The 26012-nt window shown below is 42.6% G+C and overlaps 1 protein-coding gene across 1 annotated transcript in view; it reads left to right on the top strand.

Annotated features, from left to right (window-relative positions):
- LOC144768890 (cell adhesion molecule CEACAM8-like) overlaps window positions 1-26012 on the top strand; it is a 251593-nt gene that overhangs the window by 99663 nt on the left and 125918 nt on the right. The gene's annotated exons all lie outside the window — the stretch shown is intronic.

Genomic DNA, 26012 nt, shown 5'->3' with positions numbered 1-26012 from the left:
GGTTTAATAACGCATCTGTTTGGGTGGATGGTTTTTGGACTCTGTGTTGGAAAATAGCATTTTTAGAAAGTAGCTATTTTCTTGTCTAACTGTCTACCGGTCTCTGCTGGTTCTGGTGTGCGTGTGACAGGAGCTGGGTGGCTCCAGAGGTCTGAATGAGTCAGTGTGGGATGAGTGGGGCATTTGCATTGAGAGTAGGGGAAGAGTAGCTCCTGATAGCCTGCCCTGCCTGATACAATGCTGGCTCCGCCCCCCTGCCAGGCGACTGATGACTCTGTGCCTGCCTGAGACTTTCCTGGCCCCCCTCCTGCCGGGCAACTGATGGCCCTGCCCCTGCCAGTGACAATGCTGGCTCCGCTCCTGCTGGGCGGCTGAAGACTCTGCCCTGCACAGTGAATAGGCCAGGTGCCTCGGCCTGGCAACACCCACAACAAACCCGAGATGGGGGGAAATTCCCCTGCATGGACAAAGGGATCAAAGCCAAAAAGGGGTATAAGAGAAGGACCCCTGAACCAAGAATTTAGATCACTTCTGACAAGGAAACCTGAACCAAGGACAAGAAGCCTGCTGATCTAAGGACTGCCTACCCCTTCTGCCGGAGTGCTGTTTGTTGGGGGAATCCTGCAGTTGCTTCTTTATTTTTGCCAAGGAACCAGGAGAGAGGAACTGTGTGTGTACTCTCAAACTTTGCTCAAGAAAATCTCCAAGGGCTGGAACAAGTGCCAGTCTCCTGTTGAAGTCACAGGGCTAAAGGACTTCATTTATTTGCTAAAAGTGCTTGTTGCTGGAACCTGAAAATCCAGCACCTCTGAAGAATCCAGCAATCTCGACGCCGACGGCCGCCGACGAATTCAGCTCGACATCGTGAGTAACGGCTCCAGTGTCCCGCACCTTCGAAGCCGGCCGCCGGGCCCGATCGACGCCAGTAGCGACGCCAGTGAGTAGCGAGTTCGGCTCCAGCTCCAAGTGACCCTGTGTTGGCGCCGCTGCTGATCGCATCAACATCGAGCCCTCTCGACGCCGTGAGCGCTGCTCACTCTTGCAACATCGACATCGACGACGACGACGTATCCTGCTTCATCTCGTGAGCGCTGCTCCTGTAGTGTAGTTCCTATCTTCCCAATAGGCTCTGCGCATTGGAATAATACCTACAGCAGTAAAGGCCTAGGCCAGACGTTAACAAAAGGCAAATTATTTTACTCAGTCAGTACGTGCATTCTTAGTCTCATCAGAATGTAGAGAAAAGGAAGAGACGGGCCTGTTCAATAAAAAGGTGTTATTTATTGATCAGTCTCTTTTCTCATACAAGAGAAATGGATCGATATTATTGCAATACTTATAGTTAAGTAAAGTGCATACATTAAAAGCAATAGTATAAAATAATACTGTAAAAACATTGATATGGTTTCTAAGCCATAAGATGTTTAAAATGAATAAAATATATTACATACACATATACATTTGACTAAACGTACTCAACTGGTGTTTCTAGATACGCCTACCCCGTGTACCTGACCTAAGTCTAATACGTGGGCAGGAATAGATAGTTACAGTTTAAGTTAAGTTTGTTTTTGCCAAGTGAATAACTAAAGAATTCTCTGTGAGGGGTTATTCAGTTCTGTACCTGGAATTTAGGATGAATGAGGAATGGTATCTCTCTCTCTGGTCTCGATATCCCAGGCTGCCTGCGAGGGCTACCCGGAAACGCCGGTGCTGTATTCTCGGCAGGAGAAAGCAGCGCGTCTCTCAGCGCGTCAGAAAGGCGGGGCTGCGCCAGCGGGGTCTGCTCTGCTCTTCGCTTCGGCAAGTATGGCTGCTCCGTCTCGTCACCACGCGTGTGTTTGCATATGGCAAGATCGGTAATATTTATACCTTTAAGGTGCCGAGATTGACGTAAGGATGGACATAGATACGTCAATAAAGATGTCATACGACTTGCTCGTTAGCACATTCTTTTACTAAAGTTCTCGGTGAAATCAAAACAATGGCCGCAGGGTTTTGCCCAGGTTGTCATAGGTTTGATTTGTTATGAGAACTCCGTATGCCTTATCAGGGGCTGGAGGAATATCGCTTGTCTAATTAGATCGCAAGTGTTATGACCTAATCAGATAACACGTTCCTGTGCCGTAGTGTGACTGCGTCAGATAACGGTATCTGCATCATGGGGGTTTTCTGCCTCATGGGCTGACTGCTAGTTAACTTGTTGGTTTGTTTAACTAGAATAGGGTCAGGAATAGGGGGATCGATTCAGAACCTATAGGAATACATGACACCCACTCCACGCTAACTATGGACATATTTACTAATCTAGGCATAGTATAACATAGTACAACATACTATAGAGTAGTGTGTATACCTTACCACCCCAAAATACATAAATGCATTTTGAAATTTTCAAATATACTGAAAAAAATTGCAGACATATATATATGGTATGCACTCAAGCTGTAGAAAAATGCCAAAGTAATCGCATTTGTATACATTATTGCTTATTTGGTATATGAGAATTACACATGAAATGGTTTCTTACAGAAAAAAGTTTCGAGACCATTCCATCACAGAATAAAATATCTTTATGAACATGCCAGCGGGCAGCTAATGTCTATAAGCTATCTAAAATTTAGAAACCTTAGTTCTCTAAGAATAGTTCTTACTTTAAGCAGAAGATAGTGTCCCGAAAAATATGCAAAAATATTTGGGGCTGCTGGAAAAACTGCTGTCCGTGAACTCGAGCGAAAATGTTCATGTGACTTTATTTTTAAAGTTGAAGGCCGAATTCAGGGAACGCCGTGTGCGAGCTTGCTCAAAAGTCTCTATTTCTGTTCGGGTGAGAACATCATATCATTTAGGCTTTCGAAAAAACTGTCAACAGCTTCCTGGGAAAGTTCCACTAACTCGGAAATAGGTGTAATCATGCATTCTTGCGCATGATTGTCTCCATTGACATTCTGATTTGAATTACTGACAGAAGGTCGTACCTGTTCGATGCTGCTTTCATCTTGAACTTCACTACCCATCAATCGTAGTGGTGAAGCTTCCACGAATGCCGTCATCAGGATTGGTAGCCTTTGAGGGCAGCACAAAGCATGAACCTTGATCGGGCTCAACAATGTTTCTGCATCCATCGGCGCATCCGATTGTAGCGTCAGACAGGTGTCTAACACGCATTCTTCTCCGCATAGCAGACACCTCAATACAGGTAAAACACATCTTTGCCACATTGGTCGAAATGATAGAAACCAAGTCATGTTCAGGTCTCTAAGCCGGGAGAGTCCCAGGATTTTTGATATCCGGTCCCGGTATCCAATGGCTAGGATTGTTTCTTCCCTTGTCGCAAGAGTTTTGTCTGTGACATGGGTTGCCATAACGAAAAATAAGGACTAAGAATAGGATTCCTGCAATTAGTCCCAGGATCAGGGGAAGTCCGCCAAAAATCGAATGGACGAAATCTGGACAAATACCCAGTATGGCTTTGAATGGTGTTAATGCCATCGAAAATACTGTCTTAAATACCTTTGAGACCCCATTGGTATCAGAAATATTTAAGATTTCATTCAGGATTTCCGCGAAATGTACGGGGGAATTAGTTGATAATAATGTATGTATCTCTGCAGTCGTCCTTGCGACTTGTAGATCATACGTTTCTTTTGATGACGAGAGCCTGGTAGGCGTCTGAAGAAGGACTGTTTTCATTCTGCTTAAAGTATCTATTCGAATAGAAGTAATTTTCAAATCGGGCCATGCCCTTGCCTCCCTGTCTGGGAAGGAGCTGGGGAACAATGTGCGTCCACAGCACTTGACCTTCGCAGTAGTAGTTACTAGATAAGGAGTCCCGGGCATAAGACTACAACATCTGCGGTCTACAATAAGAATGTAACTCCCATTATAGAGTCTTTGAAAGAATGGTTCTATTTCTGTTGCAGGTGCGCCTTGCTGGTGACATGAAAGGTTGTATGAATTCCCTTCACAGGCTCCATGCAAACTAATTCCGTTACACAGAAGTATGCCACTTAGTGACATCGCACAATTGTTGCCACTAAGAAACACTTTCTGTCCTTTATTACTGACACATGCATGTGAATAGGGCAGGTTCCATGTTGTTTTAAGGTACCCCTTTCCCAATTTCTCGTACATGCCAGCCTGTATATATTTTTGGCAGTATTGAAACCTGAAGGTTGAGATTGGAATATTTATTATCCCATGTATTATCCATTCATTGACAGGTCGTTCTGTCATTGTCATTGGTAATCTTTCTAGTTTTTCAATGCTCAAGATTGTATAATCATCACCCTTTTGCGCCATACTGATTTGTCTATCAGTAAGGTTAAAGATTTGGAATAGTGACGTTGTGTTGATTAAACGCCAAGGCACATAGCCTGAACGCAGATTTTGTAACGTCCAGCCAAGCTGTACAATAGAACGCAATTGTGACTGACCGTGTTGTAATAGCAGTAAGTCTTGCGATAATATATCGATTGCTGACGACACAATGCTGTCCAAAGAAAAAATTCTGGAGGACAGAGTCATTAACCCATTGTCCACTACAGAAAGTGATTTTTCCAAATTAATACGGTCAATTTCCCGTATTCTCTCTGCTGTTTCAATTTGAGTAACCTTCCAGGCCTCATTGTATGCTGCATATACAGAGGCTGCTATGAAACGCTTTTGACGCTGTTTGCGTGGTCCCAAAGTGAAATCACGCAAGTCAGCACCATCAGTAAGTAAAGTTAGGTGTTGCTTAATTTCTGCCAGTGTGGAAGTTTGTAGCCATTGAAGGCATAATTTGCCCACACTGTAGGTGGTTATTATCCCTGGGTGATGTCTTTGAGGATATCTAGGGTCTGGCCTGGTCATTTTGAACCCCTGTGTATTGTTCAGGAATCTGTCTTGACAGTTATTAGTATCTGTGGGCCAGATCAACCACTGTTTCCAATCAGGATGTGTTCTGTTTTGGTTTAATATATGGTTTACGTCTATCTCTTCATCTGTTTCAGAGTTATTGCTAAACATTATTGGCTTTGGAATAGACGGTTTATTTAAATCTTTGATTTTGGCTAAGCCAAGACAGGTGGTCTGTTGAACAGTGTCATTTAAAAATATCATTTGTTCTGGGATCATGCAGGCTCTAAACAAAGCTTCTATACCCTGTACTTGCCATTCTTTTGTACCCCAAACACTTTTCAATTCAACATTTTTGTCCCAATAATCAAATCCAAAAGTATTCATTTGTTCAAAAAATGAGTCTGAATATAACAATTTTGTGTTGGTTATCATGGTTTTGGTTCCTGTCTTGTTCGACAATTTAAAATAAAATGTTTCAGCATTACTTGTGTTAAAACCTGAAAAATATGAATATTTGTCGTAAACGGTTCTTGAGCTCCCTTTTGGAGGTGTTGCACAATGTTCCCATTGATTATAATTTAAAACGTTTCTAGGTTGTGCAGATCTATGTAAAAAGTGGTTACCATAGTGGTTATAGCAATACATACTGTCATAATTTGTAGAACCCTGCAAATAATCATGTTTGGTAAATTTAGCAGACATTACTAAGTCAGACATCATATTATTAATGCTTTCGAAGTCCCAATCATCAGCAAATGAGTTTGGTTTTGCAAAGTCACTCAATGAGATCTTAATTTGGTGTGGATATTTCAGGATCTCGACCGGACCATAAATTTCATAGTCAGTGTTGTCCCATGCTACCCCACCAGGTATCGGATTGGCTGTGAAGTTGGCTGAAGAAAGTTCTCTTTTCTCGACGTGTGAAGATGTGTGTGGTTTGAGGATCAAGTTGATTTTCTGACTTGCTGTGTCCATTTTTGCATATTTTCCCTCAGTGAAGCGTCCCAATGTTAGTATCATGATGAGCCAAAGTATGAGGATAAATGCACCAAAACCCACCCAAAATTCAATCCATGGGGAAATCAGATATGTTTCTTTCAGTTGTTTCAAAAGTTCCTTAGCTTTATCTTTAAAGGTTTTTGATGATGGCTGTGTCTTTGATTCACTGAAGCCTTCAGAGGAATCATCGAAGTTTATGAAGTAGCCGGATGCAGTTCTGTCAATAGTTCCAATTGCTTCAGGATTTCTGTTACTTGCATTTTCACTTGTTACTTCATTAAAGATTGGTGTGTCTCTGCTAAATGTTTTTATTTGGGTTTTCAGAGGTCTTAGTTCTATTGCATTGTTGCATAGTCCATGTTGTTCTTCTGTAGGCGTTTCGAATGTGATGAGCCTCTTTGTTAGGACCTCTGTACTGGTAGCAAACCTTGGTGTTCTGCTACTTATTGGGAGTCCACTTGGCCTACTGTTTGTTATCGGCCACATGTTGTGGTTTTACCAGGTCGATGGATACAACTCGGTTCTCCTTTTTACCAGCAAGTGGCGGTAGTACAACTGATCTTGTCCCGTTGACAGACAAGACAGGAACTGCTTTTCTGTTAGAAGGCCCAAATTCCTTTTTTACCGCGATCTTTTCCCTGACTAGATCCCCGACTTTTGGAATCCAGACAGGTCTTGCTGGGACAGGTGGTGGTTCTTCAGTGGTTGTTGGCTGTTGTTTCAACTTTATGTTGCTCAGGTCTTTTCTTGTTTTGTTTAAGTCCTGCAAAATAGCCAAACGGTCTTTGATATCAAAGGTTTTTTCTTTCACCACTGAAGTCTGACTATCAATGTCAGAGATCATCATCCTAGTTCCAAATAATAATTCGTACGCACTGAATCCCTTCAGAGAATTTCTTGGCAAGTTATTGAGACTACGTTGGACACTTATTAGATGTTTGACCCACCCAGCTCCCGAACCTAATATCCTTTCCGCTATAGATTGCTTTATGCCTTGGTTTTTTCTTTACACCATCCCGTACCCTCAGGAAGGAAGTGAGAAGATTCCCGCTGGGCTATGCTCATTTGGTCATGTTTCCCCTCAGGCTGTTGGGCTAGAGTGAAAACAATGGTCAAACGTAGCATGCTCTTAGCGTATATGCCATTTAGACTCGCAAATCTTTGTATAACAGTCCAGACGTCAGCCGAGTGCTGGTGATCTACATTATAAGTGGAACTAGCCTGTATATGTTAATCGCAACCCTTACTTTTTACTCCTGATTTTTTCTGGAGTAGAACGACGAGGTATTAAACTGTTTCTTTCCCCACTGCGATCTCTGTTGCAGTTTGGGCAGTTTTTTACAAACATGGTATGACGCAGGCTCATGCCTGGCCACCAGTACCTTGATTGTAATTCTTCCAGAGAATCTTTTAGTTTAAGGTGTCTGAGACCCTCGCCCATATGTGCGTCTGCGATTAACAAGTTTCTCCTGTCCATGTTTGGAATCACCCTATCCCCCACTCCAGGGATTCGAGCAAAAGGGACGGAGTTTGCATCGATTATGTATGTATAATTGAGTGGATAGTTGATCGGTAACGCTGAGCAGTCGCCTTTTGATGACGTTTTCACCGCCAGCATTGTTTCACCGTCAATGTATTTTAATGTACGCTTTTTTCGAACTACGGGAGCCGATTTAGTGGCTGCCGCTGTGGCTGTTTCGGCCAATGAATTCCCTGCAACGTGAACGCCATCACGCTGATGACTCAGTGAGTGTGTCACGTGAGTCTTTGGTAGCTCTTTCTGTAAAAGAGCTATTTGTTCCCAGAGCAGTTTTTGCTTTATTGGTGCATCTGTGTCATCTTTGTAACCGTTTTGAATCCATGTCTGCAAATCGCTGTTATATGATTTGACGCAGTAATATGAATCTGACACTATAAGTGTCGGGAATTCGCGAACCGCATTATCCAGCGCCATTTTCAAAGCTAATATTTCAGTTTGTTGTTCTGAATTAGTTGCTACTGAGTGTGTTTTTGTTAATAGAGGTTTTAGTTTACCTCCGCGCCACACTTCTTTTGTAATCTCACATGTGGGGTTGTATGCTTGTTCTCCCCAAACGGAGGGTTGAGCATGTCCGTCTGTATAGATTACACAGGCGTAATGTCGTAGAGGCAGAATGTCGATTGGCAGAGGATATGTTTCTTCATATTCTAGATTTTTTAATTCTTCTAGTTCTAGAAGATTGTAAGCCAGGCTACATTTGATAATTCATATCCTACGAACAGGACTTTCAGATGGGCAATTCTGGATTTTTTAAAGTTGAATTTGTAACCCTCTGCAGCGAACCCAAGTATTATGGTGTTCACTCTCTTCAAGTGAGTCTCCAAGTCATCATCTGATAAGTAAATGTCATCAACATAAGATAATGCTTCATCATCATATAGTTGTAGTAATTCTGTTACTCTCGCTGAGAATACTCCCGGGCTGTTCTTGTACCCCTGGGCTAACCGACAGAATTGTTTTTGAGTGCCATTTACTGAGAATGCAGTTAAATATCTGCTCTCTGGTGCTATGTTTTGACAAAAGAATCCATTAGAGATGTCTAAGGTTGTTTTGTATTTTTTGCGCACTATGTTATTCATTAGTGCAGCACTGTGTGAGTTTTGCACTGCAAAAGTTTTGCAACATGTGTTAAGGTGTCGGTAATCCAAAACTAGACGATATGAATTGTCTGGTTTGGAGACCGGAAACAAAGGGTTGTTCATTTGTGAGGTGCAAGTTTCAATCACCCCCTGGTATTCTAGCTGATCTAGTATTTCATTTACCTGTTTTTTAGCTTCTTGCTTAATTGGGTACTGCCTTTGTGCAGTAGGTTGTGATTTTAGCTGGATTTTGTGAGGAGGAGAATCCTCATCCCATCCTACATGATTTTTATATAAAGCAGGTGCTAGAGCCACTGCCCACTTTCTAGCAAGTGTGTATTTTTTATGAATTGGAATTTGATTTGAGAAGGCAGGCATAATTACTTCTTCGCCATGAGGGCACTCCCTGACAAACTCTGGTGGCCAGTCTTTTTCAGCTAGAAGGATGTCATAACCCTTGGAGAGGTTATCCCAAAATAGTCCCCTTATTTTCCTAGTCTTATCTCCCTCTATACGTAATGTTATCTCGTATATCTTGTGAGGTTTGCTAACCCTGGTGTCTGCAGTTTCCACTTGAAGATATTCATTCGTGTCCACTGTCTCCAGATGATTCATAAGGACTTTGCGAGCTATGCTCACTTCTGCTGCGCTGTCTAGCATTGTCTGAGCCCACCCTCCGTTTTTCAGTTGTGTCCTCAGTATTCTCGGCATTGTTAACTACCTTGATACTGGCTACCTTCTTTTTTGGAAATTGTAATTTCTTTTTTAGTTGAGCAGGTTCCTTGTCTTTGGACTTGGCGTGCTCTTCTCTTTGTTCTGATCGTCCTCTTCTTTCCGATTTCTGCGAGGAAGTCTGAAAAGATTGAGAGGGACGCGTATCAATGTCTTGATATCTATCAGGTTTTTTTATATTATCCCTATTTCTAAGGTTATATCTTTTCCCAGAGGGGTCACTCTGGGGTGACCTGTGTCTTTGGTTCGGAGATTTCTCTCTTCGCCTAGGAGACCTTCCTCTGGACTGGAATTTCTTTTCTTTAGGATTGGATTGTTTGTTTCCATCCCAGTTCTTTTTTGGTGAATTATTATTAAAAAATATTTTTTCTGGACTTTCAGTCAGTTGCGGTTTTACTGGTATTCCACCTAAACTATCTCTACCTAGTTCCTCATAGGATTTTTCTATGATTCTGGCAATTTCAGCTGGTTGGTCTGCTATATCTGTCTCTTTTAACCTCTGGCGGATCGCCACGTTGGCTGCTTCACCTTTTATGTTGGCTAATAATATAGCCGAGACCTGCTTGAAGTCTTTCAGTAATTTCATACCATGAGTTAAAGCGGGTTCTGGACCGTATTCGTCTTGAATTTGTTTTAGCACATCTGGTATCACCGAAATGGATGGAACACCGTGCGTTTTTGTGTAGATGGAAGCAAAGACTGTACCCCAAGTGTCACAGTCCTCTATGTGTGGTGCGATTCCCATTGGGAGACAGATAGTCAGAATCCTGTGTTTTTCTAGCGGGGTGGTGTCAGGAAACACCGCCTCTATTTGGGTAATTTTCTGTGCCAACCAGAATGGTATTTGTTCCCGTTTAGCCGGTACTTTACCTAGGCAGGATTGGATGTTCTGTGGTGTAATTTTATTTGTGTTCCCCTGGTGAGGGGTCAGCTGTGGAAGTTTAATCGCTGGCTGAATTGTTGAAGTCCGCATCACATACTGAACTAATTGTCTATGAATTTTTATTAATTGTTTTAGCTGTGTTAACAGCTCTGCTGCAGACATCCCATTGATGTCTGGATGTGGTGTGTATCCGGCTAGGACCGGCCACGTTGCTCCTGGTCTACCTAAAGGACCGAGCCTGGTGATGTGATTATTATGTTTTAGGGCGCCATCAAATAAGAGCAAATGCTCTTGGAATTTGAGTGGTACTTCCACCTCCTCGAAAGGAGTGTACTCATTAGGAGGTTCCTCTATTTTGTAATAGTGGAAGTACTTTGTTACAGCATTTGCTGCTGGAAAATGTATCCATGAGTAATATACCTCTGTCTGCCGATATTCGTGTGCCTCAATTACGAATATGACTGTGCCACCTCTAGGTGTCAGTCCATTTTCTATAAGTTTCAAGGTTATAGATTTTCTTTTAATGACCGGGATGAGTATTATATCCGGGTCTGCATTTTGTAGTGCAGTATCAGCTTCTGCTATGTCAGCTGCTAATCTAACTGCCTCTCTTTCTTCATCACTGTCTGTCATTTTACTGACAGGATGGTTATTTTGTTTGTTTGCAGATCAGGTTTCTTATGGAAACAAAGATTAGATGCACAATATTTTGGAACTGTTTATCCTTCAACGTTGACTATACCAAGAACCATACATAGGAGTTCCCTCCTGCGAGGTCTGGCGGATATAACCTTTCACCCACTCCAGACGTCTTTGGAGTATTATGGGAAAAGGGGTCTGAGTGAGAAAGCACGACTGAGTTACTCTAAATGTCTTACGTTAGTTTTATCGCCCTTTCCAAACACGTTGGGCGCCATGTAGTGTAGTTCCTATCTTCCCAATAGGCTCTGCGCATTGGAATAATACCTACAGCAGTAAAGGCCTAGGCCAGACGTTAACTAGGTCTACTACTGTCGATACTAGACTTAAAGTTTTGGGTTTGCCAGCGTAGCTCAGAGTTCACTAGAAACTTTCTCGAATGTTCAAGGAGGAATTAACTTCCCTGATTAGACAAGAAGGGATTTAGTTTCTGACAACCATAGAACATGACAACTTTGCTCTCCCCTAATCAAGAGTCAATCTCGAGAGTCGTGTGAACAAAAGGCAAATTATTTTACTCAGTCAGTACGTGCATTCTTAGTCTCATCAGAATGTAGAGAAAAGGAAGAGACGGGCGTGTTCAATAAAAAGGTGTTATTTATTGATCAGTCTCTTTTCTCATACAAGAGAAATGGATCGATATTATTGCAATACTTATAGTTAAGTAAAGTGCATACATTAAAAGCAATAGTATAAAATAATACTGTAAAAAGATTGATATGGTTTCTAAGCCATAAGATGTTTTAAAATGAATAAAATATATTACACACATATACATTTGACTAAACGTACTCAACTGGTGTTTCTAGATACGCCTACCCCGTGTACCTGACCTAAGTCTAATACGTGGGCGGGAATAGATAGTTACAGTTTAAGTTAAGTTTGTTTTTGCCAAGTGAATAACTAAAGAATTCTCTGTGAGGGGTTATTCAGTTCTGTACCTGGAATTTAGGATGAATGAGGAATGGTATCTCTCTCTCTGGTCTCGATATCCCAGGCTGCCTGCGAGGGCTACCCGGAAACGCCGGTGCTGGATTCTCGGCAGGAGAAAGCAGCGCGTCTCTCAGCGCGTCAGAAAGGCGGGGCTGCGCCAGCGGGGTCTGCTCTGCTCTTCGCTTCGGCAAGTATGGCTGCTCCGTCTCGTCACCACGCGTGTGTTTGCATATGGCAAGATCGGTAATATTTATACCTTTAAGGTGCCGAGATTGACGTAAGGATGGACATAGATACGTCAATAAAGATGTCATACGACTTGCTCGTTAGCACATTCTTTTACTAAAGTTCTCGGTGAAATCAAAACAATGGCCGCAGGGTTTTGCCCAGGTTGTCATAGGTTTGATTTGTTATGAGAACTCCGTATGCCTTATCAGGGGCTGGAGGAATATCGCTTGTCTAATTAGATCGCAAGTGTTATGACCTAATCAGATAACACGTTCCTGTGCCGTAGTGTGACTGCGTCAGATAACGGTATCTGCATCATGGGGGTTTTCTGCCTCATGGGCTGACTGCTAGTTAACTTGTTGGTTTGTTTAACTAGAATAGGGTCAGGAATAGGGGGATCGATTCAGAACCTATAGGAATACATGACACTCCTGCCTGACTTCGGTCGACGCCGCTGCAGATCGCCCCGACTCCGAGGCCCGATCGACGCCGAAGACGTGACGCCGGACATCTCGACGCCGCTGATCATCGAGTGCTTCACTTTTCCAAGGTACTGTGTTGTTGGGGTCTGTGCGACTCTGGGCTCGACGTAGCGCTCCTCGCGGTCGACGCCGAACCTTTGGATTAACTTTGCCTCGACGTCGTGTGACTCCCGTGTGGGTTACATTGTTGCCAAGAACTGTGTTTTTAAAGAAGAAGAGTTGCTTTTGATACTAAAGACTTTGTGCTAAGAAGAAACTACGCTTGAACTATTATTTTTCCTTCCAAGAGTATTTATTAAGATTGTGGTATATTTTTGTCGTTATTTGGTCTTGTGCTAAGCCTTATATAAAAATCCTTATTTTTATAATACTACTGTGTCGTGTCCATTTGTAGTGTATTCACTTTATTACTGTATGTGGTCATAAATGCTTAACGCACTGCCTCTGAGATAAGCCTGTCTGCTGTGCCAAGCTACCAAGGGGGTGAGCAGGGGTTATCTAAGTGTTTGATCCCCTTGCCCTGACTAGAAAAGGTGTGTCCCTATTTGTCGGAAGTGTATACCTCTGCCAACTAGAGACAGCCGCTTCTAACAATGACCGTTGGCAGGACAGTCATTGATGGGGTGCCAAAGCACCTCGCATACACTGCCGCAAAGATTTTGCCCCAAGTTTCACAGTCACCGACCTCTGGGGTCAAGTCCTTAGGCAAACTAATTGTCAGAACCCTGTGTTTTTCGAGAGGAGACGCGTTAGGAAATACTGCTTCCAGCTGGTCAAATTTCTCGGCAAGCCAGAAAGGAAATTCTTCCCTATCCTGGGGGCACCTGCCCATTACAGCATTAACCATGACAGGACTGAGCTTCAAACTGCTCGGTCCGGCTGGAAGCGCTGCAGCACCCGGGGCCCCGCCCGGGAGATTGCGGGTAATGTATTGCACTAACGACCGAATTACACTAAAAGCGACTGCATGTAACGGTCGCAATTCTGCAACGGGGACAGCTCCATGTGGAGGAGGCGGCGTAAATCCAGCCAAAACAGGCCAAGTAGCGCCTGGAATAGACAAAGGACCTAACCTGGAGCCTAATAAGGAGTGGGGAAGGGCACCATTAAACCAAACTCGGTGCTGCCAAGCGTTAATCGGAACTTCCTGTGTCCTATAGGGAACATATTCCTGTGGCACGACAGTAGCAGTATAAGCGTCAAACACTCCAGTATCTGCATTCACTGCATGGAAGGTCACCCATGAACAGAAAATTTCGTACGGGTAAGCTACTTCCGCGCTCACCACTAAAATAACTGCCATGCCCTCTAACCCGACGCCAAAACTCTGCAAATGATTGCGAACCGCAATTCGACTATGTTGCGGTATATCAACACCAGCCATAGCGACACAGGAAGTAAGAGGTACAACAAAAACCTCGTAGCACAACTGGGTAGTAATTCAAAAGGAAAACCGTTTGAAAAGATTCAAGCTTGAAAGACCTATATAACTATAGGTAGGTTTGACCGACACTACTATTATCCGGAAAAAATAGTGAAGGGGTTAAGGACTGATAGAAGTACTACTCAGGTGTCATGTAATAAGACCACCATCGTTAGGGCGCCATGTCGCAGGGATCCTGCTTCTACGCAGAACTGTACGCAAAGACTTGGAACCTTGGTGAGTTAGGGTGTGCCAATAACTCACCTTAGTACCCAAAATCCCATACCCGACTAGCAATCAGTGTCTTATTGGTTCTTACAAATCCCCAATAATTAGACAACCCAGAACATGAACTTAGTACACCTCAGGAAACGTGGAACACATAAACACTCTTTCGTTATACTTACTAATCAGTCCAAAACAAGGACTGTATGAGGACACATGCAAGTTTGAAATATTTATTTCTACTGCTGTGTTCTCAAGTACAGTATCTTAGCTAATACAAGCAAACATATTATAAGAAACAATGTTATCAGCATAGTTACAATTCCATAAAATACAAAGGAAGAAAGAATGTTAAAATGCTGAAGGGAAGAATGCTAAATAGCAACTAAATCTTACCCTCCCTTGCTAGTATATTATATTATATCTATAGAAGGTCTCTTGGGTTTACAAGGGCGGCCCCAGACCTTAGGTTCTAGTAGAATGAGATCACATCATATTCTACACCAGCTCTCTGCATGCAAAGGTTCGTCAAACTGTGTGTGCATGCTCTGCGCAGTGCAATATTAAAACACGCTGAAAACTCGAGGTGCCCACAGCTGCATATGTGTTATGTCTAGGACGTGCGCTGATCAGACCGAATAACAACTACTGTGTTGAAGTAACCTTGAGGGCCTTGGCACTCACTGTTCAGACATAGCTTACCAAGCCAGACTGATGCTATAGGAAAAACATATTATTCTCGTGTGAAGCAAAATATTCTGCTAAACTCTAAACATTTATAATATCATGTGCCGTGTGCAAAAGCAACAGAAAGGAGAAAATGGTGTTTAAACTTCTAACAAGCTCATGCTAACTTAATACAGTATAAAGGTAAATGCCATCACCATGACAGAATATAAGGTAATGCAGGATTACAAACAGAGCAACACTGTGTACATTTATGGAGGCATCTAGAATTTTATGAGGGTTACTATCATTCATTAATAAAGTGGTAGCAACCGAATGAAGGCGAGTTAACAAGCAGGCACTAATACATCAGGGAGGAGATGTGGCCTGACCGCTGCTTTATAACTGGGAAACCAGAATGGAATCCAGATGTTGGCTCAGCAACCTGTGATCCTGGGCAAATCACTTCATTTTCACGTGCTCAAACTATTACTTCTGACCTTGTGTAGTGTAATGTAATGTAATATGGTGATAGCATAAACTCGCTCTATTGGTCTCAGGGCAAGTTTCGGATATATATATATCTGCAAAAACAAATACAGAATAAGGTTTGGTGCGTTTGCTCTTGGAGCCGTGTTGTCAGAGGTACGGAGAGAAGGCGGTTTTAATTCTCATACTAAGCCCTACTCCAACTTTGTCACACCAATCCGAAAGATTCATTTTAAAGCACAGGCATTTATATCTAAACCAAATATCTTAAAAGCAAAACATAAATGCATCAAACTCAAGGTGCATTTTTTCACAGCAACTCAATAGTCAATCAATAATTTTTGACTTCACAGGCAACTTTGGAATAGCCAATACCCTTCCCTAAAAGTAAAAGACTAGAATAGGTGGTGATGAGAATTCTGGCAGTGCAGGACTGCAGCTCCCTCTCTGCAGCCACGGGCACCACATCCACGCAATAAGAATGAAGTGGTTTGGAGCCACACCCTCTGCCGACTCGGACTTTCATACCGCACATCAACATACTTACATGCCAGATTGCGAAAAAGATGAGAGCCGGCGTTAAGAGCAGAGCCAGCATATAGCAAAAGGCCGCAAACGTAAACGCCATGACAGAGGCGTAGGAGGTGCTGTGAAAAATCATTACATGTTTCAGTCTATGGCCCAGGGCGCCGGCGCATTAGGATCTGTGTCCGCGAGCAAACGGCACATACGCTGCAAAAGCAGTGTTCGCTGGTGGCGACCTCTGACGTATTCCGTGCCTATAGCCTTAAGAATCTGGGCAGAGCGAATGAAAACAATACCTACCCCTAAGTGTCAACAAGCATTCCTGGTGTGCATCAACAGGAGCCCGCAAGAGTAGTCACTTAACAATACCAGGAGTATGTCAGAAAGCCTCTGCCTGGCCGCTGCTGTTTTATAGGTGTATCACTAGTAATGTTGGAAAATACCAATGTAAAAAAAAGTAAAAGTAATTTCAGATGGTAAGTAAGCCTCTGCCCATACGTTTAATTTGTTATTGGTGAGTAGTACGCCCCGATATAAGGCAGTAGCTCTCCAAAAGTGTAATTTTGGCAGGGCAAGGACAACAGATTCCCGCAGCCAGCGTCCACTTACTTTTCCTCAAATACGGACAGCTTGGAGACACACGCGCCTCATGCGGTGGGGAGAGAGGAGGGGGGCTGGCGTGATTCAATCGCGGGAGCGATAATTGGTGGTGCTCTCCAGACTTACCAATCCAACATCTTTCTTCATTTAACTGTGCCTTACTTTCCTGTCAGATTGCTAATTCTCCAATTGTGGCCTCACGTTCTATCTCCGTCACACTCTCAACTGTATCTTCAAACATAGCAATCTCAGGGACCCATCTAGCTGGACCTGCAACAAATATTTCCTTCATTTTAGTTTGAGCAGTGTCCTTGGCTATCTTATCTGCAAATGCATTCCCTCTATCCACATCATCAGTGACCAGCCTGTGGGCGCTACACTTCAAGATTGCCATTTTCTTGCAAAGTATTAGTGCTGATAACAATCACAAGATAAGGTGTCCATGCTGTATTTTAGTGACATGTGTAGTAGGGAACCCTCTCTCTGTCCACAGTTGCCCATAAATGCATATTTGCTATCTGTGTAAACATTGACAATCAATCCTTCACTTAGTTCACAAGTTCGAATAAGGGCGACATGTTCAGCGGCCTGAGCCGATGGATAAGGGACTCTTAATGTCTCTACCACCGTACGTAATGTAGTGATAGCATGAGCTGCAGTGGTGGTGCCATCTGTTAATTTGAAACAAGAGCCATCGACGTATAGTTCTCCTCGGGGGTCGGATACGGGAACATCATTCAGGTCTACCCGTCCCTTCGGCTCTTCCTCTGTCCCAAAAAAACGTCCTGTTTTTCGACTGCATCACTCTCAGATGGGAGGGGCAGTAACGTGACGGGATTCAGAATGGCATATCGTTTAATCGTAATATGCTTAGCAAACCATGTCAGTTCATAACCAGTTAGAAGTGCACTGGTGAGGTGCTGTATCCTTGTTTTATTCAAAAGTGTATCCACAGCATAAGGTACCATAACTGTGAGATCAGTATTAAGTATGAGTCCAGCCGATTGTCTGATCGAAGTAGCCACAGCCGTGACTGCTCACAGACAGCTCGGGAAGGCTCTTGCGACAGGATCAAGCACAGCAGAAAAATAAGAGTAAATGTCTCTGTCTATCACCAAATCATTGAGTCAAGACAGACCGGGCAAAACTAGCCATCTTGTGGACATAAAGCACAAATGATTTCTTATAGTCAGGCGTGCCTAACACTAGAGCAGAGCGCTATTTTTAGTTGCTCAAAAGAATGCTGACAGTCAGGTGCCCAGGGCAAAGCCTCATGCACCTCTTTCATTGTGAATGCAAGCAAAGGTTTGATTAATAGGGAGTACTTAGGGATCCACTGGCGACAGTAGAAAGTAATGCATTTAAACGCATGCACATCTTTTTGAGTTTTTGGAAGGGGCATATTAACGATGGAACTAATGCGCTCCGGCGCTAACATTCTACCCTCCTTCGATAGTAGGTGACCTAAATAGGTGACCAACTGTTGATAATACTGAAACTTCAAAAGGGATATTTTATGTCCATGATGGGCAAAATGTAACAATAATTCTTCTGTACTATCCTTACAACCTTGTTCTGTGTCAGAGGCAATTAACAAATCATCGACATATTGGACCAATACATCACCTGAAGAAGGTGACAGTGAATCCAACGTAACTTTTAATCAGACCCTCCAGGATATCGCGATTTTTACGAAAGTGCCCGCGAAATCAGCACTTTTGTAGAAATCACGGCATTTTTATAAAAGCTAATGCATGCCGCTATATCCTGGGGGGGTCTGAGCAGTGGCTGTCAACAGGTAAAACGGGACAGCCAATCGGAAAACTAGTTTTTCTTTACTGACAGCGAAAGGACCAATCTAAAGGCTTGGCAGCCAGGCAGCCTCTGTGAAAGCTGCAATTGGTTAGAAAGAGAAAGCTGTGTCCAGGTAGTGCGACACAGTCGCCTAGTAATTACCCTTAGTTGACCCGGCAGCTGCCAATTCTTCTCTGTGCTAATTTTCACACAGTAGGGGGTTGTGGCGTAGGAGATGACGAGGCTGAGTGAGGTCAGTGGGAACTGCTTATGAGGGAGCGGGAGCGCACAGAGTGTGGAAGAAGCCGTCACCAGGCTAGTTTCAACATGCCTTAGTGTGACTGGCTGTACGGAAAGAGGAGCCCCGCGAAAACCGAGGCATTTGTTTATATATTCCATGCTATGTTTGTTAGAGTCCGATCCAGGAAGTGTTTGGTAAAATCTAGGAGTTGTTTTGATTTGGGTGGGCGTGTGTGTGGTGACCCTATGTGGAACAAGGGTTTGGCCTGCTGATAAATCATGGGATTAAGCTGCTTGTATCATAGAGCGTGCGGAAGCATGTTATGTACAGCAAGTGCTGTCCTGTTAACAAAACACCGAATTAAAAAACATTTCTAGTTTGTTCCATGTAGTAGTCCTTCGCTTCTGATTGTTCGGGCCTGGCCACTAATGTTAGTTAGCGTGCCCTGTTTCTACTTCCATGTGCTGGTAGATGTGTTGCATATTACGATGCCTGTTACATTCCTTGTTAGTGTTATTAACTTATCTTGGACGATTTCTATTTGGCAAGTCACCAATCTCCATTATCTTTGTATCTATACCTTTACAGTTATTATATTTTTATCTTGTGATTCTCTCCAATTTAACATATTCTATGGTCATTGGTGGCACCCTATTTTGGAGATTGGAAGAAGCAATCATGGTGCCAGCTGACTGTCACAGCTCCCACTCCATAACACAGCATTCTTGAGGCCCTACGTGTTCCAAAACGAGCCAGATTTGCACCAAAAAACTAATTTCTCTGTCTTTACAACTTCATTTTAAATGCAGCATCTGTTACGTTATGTGTATTTGTATAGCGCACAACTCTCCCGGAGGGTACCCTGAAGCTGAAACAGTAGCTGTGTGGGCTGAACCAGGGTCGGTGCTAGGCGAAGAGCCAGATCTTCAGTTTCTTGCAGAATTCCAACGTCATAAGCCGGACCAGTTTCTGCCGTCCTCCCGTGAATGATGCTGGTAGCTCCTGGTGGGACGACGGTCCTAGCCCCCCCTACCCCCCACGCAACGCGGGACGCCTGTAACGCTGTTTTGCTGCCCTGGGCTGCTGACGGGCAGTATTTTGCTTTTCGAGGGAAACAAAGTGTCTACATTGTAAATAAACCAAATATACATAGCTTCATGTTGTTAAATAACTAAAGAAAAATAAGATATCTGTGTTTGTTGTAGGAAAAATGGCCAAATATAATGCCGCAAAATTGCCGCTAAATTTCCATATTCGTGCCGCTAAATTTCCATTTTTGTGCCGCTAAATTTGCTAATCCATGCCGCTATATCCTGGGGGTCTGGTTTAATGCTTGACTATACATGCTAGGACTTTTACCATAGCTTTGAGGAGCGCAACAGAATCGAAAGCTTCTGCCAGCCAGTGTAAATCCAAACAAGTACCTACTATCTGTATGTATAGGAACACTAAAAAATGCATTCTTCAAACTAATGACAGAGATGAACTTAGCGGTGGATGGGATCATTGTTAAGAGTGTGATAATATCAGGAACCACTGGAAATTGCGGCACCACTATTTTATTGACCTCTCGCAAATCAATCACAAAACAATAAACATCATCAGCTGTATCGGAAGAATCCGAATGTGCCTGTTTAAAGACTGGAAGAATATGATTATTACATAAGTTGCCTGTTGTCTCTTTGACCACTCTCTTGCATATTAAAACCTGAACAATCGGAAGAAGGCCTGTTCCCCTGCCTGCAGTATTTTATACTGAGGAATGCGAGGTAAAATGGCATTATCCTTGACCTGTGTAGAAACTATATGCAATAGACCCACATCATTATCACCATTGGCCCATAACGTGGGTGGTACTTATCAAACTCAGCTAGAAGATGTGCATCTTTGGACAGATACTCTCTATTACTTACATCCGGACCCATGGTAATATAAACACCATCAGAAGAACAATAAATAGTAGCGTGCAGCTTTTTCAATAAATCCAGGCCCATCAACTTCTTACCACAGTTTGAAGTTAACAGAAATGGAGACTCCACAGTAAAAGGACCAATATTAAGTGGAAGGGGCCGTGAAATGAGGCTTACAACTGGTACTCCTGAAAAACCCACCAAAACATTATTATGGCCAGACAGGGGTACTCATGGGACAATATGTCGGGAAACAGAACTCTTTGTCGCACCTGTGTCCACCAAAAATTCCTTAGTTGAGCTGTGCAAATCCCCTTTTGACATAAGGACCACGCTGATCTACAGGTATTTGAACGGGTGCCTCACCCTGTCCCTGGCTGTCCTAGCTGTAAGGCATGCCTGTCACATTGTCCAAGTCATAATCGTCATTATAGTACTATCCATCTCTAGGGTCGTCAAAATAATTATTATGAGAACGGCTCATGGGAGCCGATTAGGTTTGTTGTCTATCGGTCCCACGGCCCCTATTACCAGATCCCTATCCTCTAGAGGCCCAAATCTTCTACAAAAGTACAGGGCACTGGCAGTGCCAATGTACTGCCTCCTTGCAATAAGCACGCTGATTCCGTCCCAAGGGTGCCGTTGAAGGCTGCCTAGTACGAGGGAGTTGTCTCAAGGGACCTCACCGTCCTCTGGAGTTACCCCGATACGCCTGATGCAATAACACTTTAGTCTTCAAATCCATATGCTTTTTTTATCATTCTTCTCTTTCTCCTCATTATCTCGATGCTCATAATATTGGGCCATATTCAGAATAACAGAAGGAGAAGACATGGACCAGGTGCTCTCAGATGCCTGCAATCTAGACATTATTTCGGGAAGGAGGTTAGTGAAAAACCTCTCATTAAAGAAACGGACACCCCCTTCCATGGACATAACCTGCCCACTGTAATCCAAATACATATCTTCACACCTAGTAAAGAAATCAGACACACTCACCTCTGTAGTGTAGTTCCTATATTCCCAATAGGCTCTGCGCATTGGAATAATATATTCAGCAGTGTAGACGTAGGACTGAGGTTATCTAGGTCTCTACTGACTATATTAGACTTAAGGTTTGCCAGCTAGCTCAGAGGTCACTAGAAACGTTCTCGAATAAACGAGGAGGAGTTTAACCTCTCTGGATAGACAAGAAGGGATTAGCTTCTGACAACCATATAACATGACAACTTTGCTCCCTCAGAATAAGAGTGTATCTCTAGAGTCGTGTGAAAACAATAGACAGCTATTTCACTCAGTCAAATGTGCGTACTTAGTTTCACCAGAATGCAGAGAAAAGAAAGACGGGCGTTTTCAATAAAAAGGTGTAATTTATTGAGCAGTCTTCTTCCTCATACAAGAGAAATGAATTGCCACAGTTGCAATACTCATAGTAAAGTAAAGTGCGTACAGTAATAGGAGGATTATAAAATAATACTGTAAAAGCATTGATATGGTTTCTTAGCCATATGTTTCTTTAAAATAGATAAAATATATATACATATATACATTGGCTAACGTACTCAACTGGTGTTTCTAAATACGCCTACCCCTGTGTACCTGACCTAAGCCTAATATGTGGGAAGGAGTGTAAATAAGTAGCAGTTTAAGTTAAGTTGGGTTTTGCCAAGAATCTTACTCAAGAATTCACTTTAAGGGTTTAGTCAGCTCCGTACCTGGGTAATTAGAAAGCAGGAGGTCTTGTATCTCTCTCAGGACTCGATATCCCTGTAACCCGCGAAGGTATCTGGAAACACCGGAGCTGGATTTCTCGGCAGGTGAAAAGACAGCGTCTCTCTCAGTGCGTCAAAAGGGAGGGGCAGCGTCCGTTGGCTCTCGCATCAGCTGGGCTCTCGGGCTAGTAGATAGCTGCTCTGCTCCAAAACCACCACCGTGTGTTTGCTTAAGGCAACGTTGGTATATTTATACCTGAAAGGTGCCGGGTTTGACGTAAGGCTGGACATAAGACGTCAATAAAGATGTCACTAAGAACTGGCCGTTCTTACAGTGCTTTACAGGAGCTCTAGGATGAAATCAAAACAAAAGCAAGGGGGATTTCCCAGGTTGCTGGAGATTTGGTTTGTTTAGAGAACTCGTTGTGCTTTCTAAGAGGCAGGGGAAGTAGCCTTGCTTAATGTGACAGCATGTGCTACGACTGAATATGGATATGATTACCATTCCGTTGTAGGGATATTATTGATTATAGGCAAGGGCATAAAATAGAAATATCGATTTAGGTTCCTAGATAAAAATACAATACCCACTCCACGACCTAATGTCCATCATTACTAAAACTAAGCAATAGTAAACATTTAAAGGTGCATGTGTTTTCCAACCCACCCCAAAATACATTTTTGCATTTGAAATGGTGCATACGAAATACATGAAAAAGGATTATTGGTACTGTACGCTTTTCAAGCAGTGTAATCATTCAGTAAAAGATGCATATATATATATCAGCATGAAAGATTTGCGAAATTTACACATGAAATGGCTCTTAATACAGAAAAGAAGGTCGAGACCATTCCATCACATATAAATACAGTTGCTGTAAATGTGCTAGAGGCTGAGGTAATATATTGTCTCTAGAGTTCCTAAAATAGAAGCTCTGTTCTCTAAGAATAGTTCTACTTCAAGCAGAGTACATGTGCCAGAAAAAGGTAAATATTTTGGAATCGGGAAAAAATGATTTCGCTTTCAGGGGAGAGAGAAAAAATATAGTTCCAAATATGTTCAGTAGCTTTTGTTTATCAAAGCTGAAGGCCGAATTCAGAGTTCAGGGAACGCTGTGTACTAGTTTGCTTAAAAGTTATTCTTTTTGTTCAGGGGAGAACATCATTTCAGACAGGCTTTCAAAAAAGTGGTTTACCGCTTCAGGTGAAAGTTCGACCAAGTTGGAAAATGCCGCAACTGTACAGTCGTGAGAATGATTGCTATCATCGATGTCAGGATCAGCAATGCTCACAGAAGGTTGTACCTGGGTGATGTTGCTCTCATCTCGTACTTCACTACCCTCTAATCGCAGTGGTGAAGTCTCAACGAATGCCGTCATCAGAATGGGTAGCCGCTGGGGACAACACGATGCATGAGCCGTTACAGGACTTAGCAAAGTATCTGTATCCAAAGGTACTGCTGATGGTAGTGTAAGACAGACGTCCAACATGCATTCTTCTCCGCATAGCATACATCGAAGCACAGGTAAGATGCAATTCTGCCAGATGGGTCTGAATGAAAGAAACCAGGTCATATTCAGATCTCTTAGCCGGGCTAATCCAAGAACTTTAGTTATGCGGTCCCGATAGCGTATAGCTAGGATCGTTTCTTCCATCGTTGCTGGAGTCTTGTCTGCGATTTGGCTTGCCATATCGGAGCAGAAGTATCAAAAATAAAATGCCTGCTACGAGTCCCAACAGAAGTGGTAGGCCACCAAAGACAGAATGGACAAAATTAGGAAAAATGCCCAGAACTGTTTTGAAGGGTGTTAACAGTCCCGAAATTTTTTTCTTAAATATGTGTGGGATACCGCTGGTATCAGACATATTTAGGATTTGGCTTAGCATTTCTGCGAAATGCACGGGGCAATTTGTTGATAAAAGGCTATGTATCTCTGTTGTTGTCCTTGCAACTTGCAGATCATACGTTTCTTTTGATGACGTCAAGGGCACAGTTGTCTGTAAAAGAACAGACTTCATTCTGCTTAAAGTATCAATTCAAATAGAAGAGATATTCAATAAAGGCCAAATTTTCGCCTCCCTGTCTGGAGTGCTGTTTGGATACAATACTTGCATACAGCAAGTGACCATGGAACTAACGCTCACGAGATGAGCTTTTCCTGGCACCATGCCACAACATGTGTGGTCCACTATTAGAATATAGCTCCCGTTAGAAAGCTGTCTAAAGAATGGCTCTATTCGAGTTGCAGGTGTGCCATGCTGGTGACATGAAAGGTTATTTGAAGTCCCCTCACAGGCCCCATGCAAGTTAATACCTTGACAAAGAAGTATACCACTTAGTGATCGTTTACAATTGTTACCACTAAGAAATACATTCTGTTCCTTTTCACTATAACATGTGTGTGTGTAAGGTAATTTCCATGATGACTTAATGTACCCTTTACCCAACCTTTCATACTGGTACTTTTGACAGTATTTAAATTGGAAAGTTGTTATCGGAATTGTTATTATTCCTTGTATTATCCATTCAATGACAGGTCTTTCTGACATTGTCAATGGTAATCTCTCAAGTTTTTCAATGCTCAGAATTGTATAGTCTGCTCCTTTTTGTGCCAAACTGATTTATGTATCAGTAAGGTTAAAGATAGAGAATAATGACGTTGTGTTGATTAAACGCCAGGGCACGTAGCCTGAACGCAGATTTTGCAACGTCCAGCCAAGCTGTACAATAGATCGCAATTGGGACTGACCGTGTTGTAACATTAGTAAGTCCTGCTCTATAATATCAATAGCAGATGATACAATACTGTCCAGTGAATATATTCAGGAAGACAGAGTCATTAACCCATTGTCCACAACAGAAAGTGATTTTTCCAAATTAACACGGTCAATTTCCCTTATTTTTTCTGCTGTTTCAATTTGCATTACTTTCCAAGCTTCGTTGTACGCAGCGTATACACCGGCCGCTATGAAACGTTATTGACGCTGTTTGCGTGGTCCCATTATGAAATCACGCAAGTCAGCACAGTCTTTAAGTAAAGTCCAGTGTTGCTTAATTTCTGCCAGTGTGGATGTCTGTAGCCATTCGAGGCAGAGTTTTCCTACACTGTATGTTGTAACTATCCCTGGATGTTGTCTCTGGGAGTATCTAGGGTCTGGCCTGGTCAATTTGAACCCCTGTAATTTGTTCAGGAATCTATCTTGACAGTTATTTGTGTCTGTGGGCCAGATCAACCATTTTTTCCAATCAGGATGTGTTCTGTTTTGGTTAACAATATGGGATACGTCTATCTCAACATCTGTAGTGCTATTACTGTCAGGTGTTGGCTTTGGAATAGACGGTTTGTTTAAGTCTTTAATTTTGGCTAGGCCAAGACAGGTTGTCTGTTGAATGGTGTCATTCAAGAATATAATTTGTTCTGGGATCACGCAGGCTCTAAATAATGATTCTATACCTTGGAACTGCCAATCTTTGGTACCCCAGATGGTTTTTGTTTCAATGTTGTTTTTCCAAAAATCAAAAACAAATGTATTCATTTTTTCATAAAATGCTTCTGAATAGATTAATTTAGTGTTTGTCAGCATTGTTTTCATTCCTGTCTTATTTAACATTTTGAAATAAAACGTTTCTGCATCACTTGTGTTAAACCCTGAGAAGTATGAGCATTTCTCGTAAAATGTTTTCGAACTACCTTTTGGAGGAGTTGCACAATGTTCCCATTGATTATAATTAAAAACATTTCTAGGCTGAGCAGATTTATGCAAATAGTGATGTGCAAAGTGGTTGTAGCAGTACATTTCTTCATAATTAGACGAACCCTGTAAATAATCATGTTCTTTAAATTTTGCTGATATTACTAAATCTGACATCATATCATTAATACTTTCAAAGTCCCAATCATCAGAGAATGTACTTGGTTTTACAAAGTCATTTAAGAAACCTTAAACTGGTGTGGATATTTCAAGAGCTCGACCGGGCCATAGATTTCGTAATCAGTTTTGTCCCAAGC

This window comes from Lissotriton helveticus, chromosome 7, assembly GCF_964261635.1.
Source record: "Lissotriton helveticus chromosome 7, aLisHel1.1, whole genome shotgun sequence".
In the NCBI taxonomy this organism is placed as follows: Eukaryota; Metazoa; Chordata; class Amphibia; order Caudata; family Salamandridae; genus Lissotriton; species Lissotriton helveticus.
Note: the sequence above shows the minus strand (reverse complement) of the source record. Positions and strands in the feature narration are given on the sequence as shown.